This window comes from Megalobrama amblycephala, linkage group LG24 (assembly GCF_018812025.1).
Source record: "Megalobrama amblycephala isolate DHTTF-2021 linkage group LG24, ASM1881202v1, whole genome shotgun sequence".
Lineage (NCBI taxonomy): Eukaryota > Metazoa > Chordata > Actinopteri > Cypriniformes > Xenocyprididae > Megalobrama > Megalobrama amblycephala.
In genome coordinates this window covers 25,755,196-25,759,543 of record NC_063067.1, presented here as the reverse complement: position 1 = coordinate 25,759,543, position 4,348 = coordinate 25,755,196, and the positions used below count along the sequence as shown (strand labels likewise).

Here is a 4,348-nt window from a genome sequence, read left to right as displayed (position 1 = left end):
CAGATGATACTGTATTTTATCTACATGGTAATAGTTTGACAGAAGTTTCTAATGAACTTACAAATTCTATGGTTAACGTATCAGCATGGTTAAAGGAAAATTGTTTACAACTAAATGTGTCTAAAACAGTATGTATGTTTTTTTTTGTTAGTCAAACAGTATCAATAATGAGCCAGATGTTTTTGTGTTTGGGGTGAGGCTGTGTTATGTATAGAAGGGGACGGAGACACAGGTATAGTTAATATGCAGTTTATTGAACAACAAAAGATCGATGGCAGAGTGCAGGTGAGTAGAAGCAGGTTAAGTTTGTGACTGAAGATGATACTGGATCTGATACTTGTCTTTATCTTTCCCAGGGATCGTGGAAGCAGGCAGGCATGGAGCAGACGAGACACGATGACACTCACAGGAGATGAGGAGACACTAGGAGTCACCACGCTGGATACTGGTAAGTAGAAGTTAGCAGAGTCCTTGAGATAAGCATAACAGGTAGGTATGCGTTAATGCTATGGAGTGTCTTTTATGCTGCTGTGGTGATGAGTGCTGATGCGTGTCAGGTGCGGCTAGTTAATGGACTAGGTGCACAAGATGGCGCCGGTGAGCTGCGGCGATGCGACTGTGCGCATGGTTACTTCCACTCGTGCCCTTCTGGTCGTAGTGACGCTTGCATTTGGTGCTGGGAGAAACTTAAATATGAAACTTGGCTAGGTATAATATATTTTTTTAATTAAAGAGAAGATGATGATCTATCAGAGATGAAAGAAATTCTTGTTATATTATTGTGTAATGTTACCTCTGTGTGGAAATTCAACACTTAGTGTAAGCGTACACTCACTGATCGAAAATCCAAAATGGCGGCCCCGTGCAACTAGTCCATACTCAGGAGAGGGAGGACGTTGTGATTTGGTGAGTATAGAGCCTGGCGTGTGTGTGACAGGCTGCAGGTAGTTTCTAAATATAGAAGTATATATTGGAGTATTGATTGATTCTAAACTTACATTCAAAACTCAGGTAAAAAAGGTCTGTAAGCAGTAGGGCTGGGCGATATATCGCATGCGATTCTCACGCGCATTTCGTCAGTAAAGCCGGTTCCCTGATTACCGCTAAATCGCCATCACCTGCTTTCAAATGAAGCGCCATTTAACAGACAGAGCCGTAGTTCACTGATAAGCCACGCAAATATCGCGTTCATTATCGAAGGCGATTCATCTGCGATATGAACGTGATATTGTGTGGCTTATCAGTGAACTACGGCTCTGTCTGTTAAATGGCGCGCCGTTTGAAAGCAGGTGATGGCGATTTAGCGGTAATCAGGGAACCGGCTTTACTGACGAAATGCGCGTGAGAATCGCATGCGATATATCGCCCAGCCCTAGTAAGCAGGTTAAGTTTAGTCTTTATAATTTTAGGCTTACTAGAGATTATATGTCACTAGAGGCAGCTAAGATGTTTATGCACTCTATGGTTATTCCTCAGATTATTTATTGTTTAACAACCTGGTCTCAGGCAAGTTCAGTGACTCTAAAACCATTAGAGGCTTGATATAAACATACACTCAAAAATTTTGATAAGAAATCTGTATATTTTCATCATTGTACAATATTGAAAAAATACAATTTGCTGAGTTGGGAAAATATGATTAACTATGCCAATGTGTGCCTGATGTATAAGATTGGTTATCTATGGTTTAACTTCTCCCCCTCTTAGTCAGAAAAAACTTCTTATCGCTCCACAAAGAGGTGCGTTAAGAGGAGATATTATACCACTAATTAGTCAGTAATTTTAGTCAGTCTGCTTTCTCTGTTAAAGCTGCACGACAATGGAACGCTATCCCAGCAACTATAAGAAAACTAGATAGGCTACATATCAATTATTTAGAGTTCAGGTGAAGAAATGGTTTATTAATAATCAGGTCTGTCAACATTAGAATTTACACCTGCTGGCTGTCCAGCTATTGTTTTTTATTTCTTATTTTTTATATTGAGCTGTTTATATTGAGAGATGGTTTTTAGATAGTGTCATGTATTTTAACCATATATATATTTTTTAGGGTGACTTGTAACATTCTGTCCAGGGACAACAGATGAAAAATAGCCTTCGTGTAATTCTGGTGCATTTACAGAAATGTTTTATTAATGTGCAATGTCCCTTTTAACTAAACAAATAAATAAATAATAATAATAATAATAATAAAAAATCACAGTATCATTTAAGAACTCGACTCCACAAAAGACTGAAAAATGTACAAATCATAGCTAAATATGGTGATTTATGAGCTCACTTACCAAGAATAAATTGATAACGATCAGAAATAATCTCGATGTATCAAGGAAATCTGTTTTATGCCGTTTTCGTCAGATGAATCAGCTCAACTTCTCATTTAATCCTTAGAGTCAATATAAACGCGATTAGAACTATTTAAATAACACTTTCCTGTTAACGATGTTTCAAACTATGCATTTCAATAATTAATATAGTATTTCTCACTTACTTTCTTGACTTTAGAACTGCGATTGACATGCATGACAAGCAGCCATTTCACTTCACTCCGTGAAGAGATACTGTTCACCTCTACTCAGCGCCTAAGGGCGGAGCTATTCTTTGGTTAATTTAATTATTTTTTTTAAATTTATGACATTTTCTACATGTCTTCAACAATATTACATTTTTAAAACATGAAGATAAATCAAATAAAATGTTTACATGTGCATTTTAAATTTCTCTCTCTTTTTTTTTTTTTTTTTAGGTTTGACATGGGCTATATTAACCTAGTTTACATTTGCTCTGGCTACCCAAACATGATGATGCAGTTCACAAGCTTAAATCCTTGGCCACATTGATGCTTGTGCTGCACTATTATGATGTTATTAAGCCTATCACAGTACAAAGTGACTCCAGCCAAAGTGGTCAGGAGTGCTGTCTAATGCAAGAAGGACAGCCTGTTGCCTTTGCTTCAAGAGCCCTGACTGCCACAGAAAAAAATTATGCACAAATCAAGAAGGAGTGCCTCAGTGTCATCTTCGCTTGCCAAAGATTTAACCATTAGCTGTATGGATGGGAGTTAGTTACAGCAGAGACTGACCACAAACCCTTGATCACTATATTCAGCAAACCACTTCTCAGTACACCCAAGTGGCTTCAAAGCATGCTCATGACACTTCAAAACTACAGTCTCAAGGTTGTCTACAACCCAGGATGTAAAATGTTCACCAGTGACATTTTGAGCAGGGCAGCTGCTGACTGTACAGGCAAGGGAGCAGTTTACCAGAGGCATGCCATATGTCATCTGCAGAAAGAGTAGGAAGATGTACAACACATCAACCAAGCAGAATAACTGAATGTGATAGACAAGCGGCTAAAATCAATCAGGGAGCATATTGAAAAGGATGATGCATTACAGGCCCTTAAAAACACTGTTCTTGCAGGCTGGCCTGATGAGAAAGATAAAACGACACACATCATCTGAGAATTCTGGCCTTCTGGTCGAGATGAAATAAGTGCACAAGATGGTATTTTGTACCGTGGTCAGAAAGTTATTATCCCCAAGTCACTACGTCCAGAGATGCTCAAGCACATACATTCAAGCCATATAGGAGGTGTGTTATCGTCAAGCCCGTGACGCACTGTATTGGCCTAGTATGCATGCAGAAATCAAAGACTTTGTGAGTAACTGTTCGACTTGCAATGAATTTGCGCACAACCAACAGGAAACCATGCTATCTCATGTTGACATGCCCAGCAGGCCATGGCAGATCGTCAGCATGGACTTGTTCACTGACAAAAGGATTATCGGTAACACTTTCAATGAAAACCATACTTCTAATGACTTATAGCTTGTAGCTATAGCTAGCAGTCTCAGTCACGTTCTGTTTGTTGTCATATGTCACATGATCTCTTTTGTTCTGTTTTCCCGCCATCATCAGTCACCATGGACACTAACTTGATTGTCACAGCTGTTTGTCACTTTGGTTAATTGCTCTGTGTATTTAAGTTCCTGTTTTCCCTATGTTCATTGTCTGGTCTCGTCTTTAGTGAGTTGTGTTGCATTGCGTTTCTGCTTGTACCTGTTGTATCTGTCAAGTAAAGACTTATTTTGTAGCTATTCTCCTTCGTCGTGTGTTTCCTGCGCAAGCAACTTGTTACATCGCTCCATTTATACTTATTTAACGAGTTCGTTTGCCCATATAATCTTTAGGGTATTAGGTTAGCTAATTTGGCTTGCTGTCCACTGAGGAGGGGCTCGATGAAGCATCTTCAACTCGAGCTCTGATACACCCCCCCAGTGAATAAATATAGGATATGATTATATAGGGCAAGGTACCTGAAATGAAGGTGGAGTTTGGGGAGG

General features: G+C 39.1%; 1 long non-coding RNA gene across 1 annotated transcript; it reads right to left on the bottom strand.

The window, feature by feature from the left end:
• Positions 1-233: 233 nt before the first annotated feature.
• LOC125260386 lies at positions 234-2,593 on the bottom strand. The gene is made up of 2 exons (XR_007183034.1): positions 2,286-2,593; positions 234-470 (listed from the first exon to the last, which is right to left on the bottom strand). It is a non-coding gene; the product is annotated as an uncharacterized LOC125260386 (long non-coding RNA).
• Between the last annotated feature and the right edge of the window lie 1,755 nt (positions 2,594-4,348).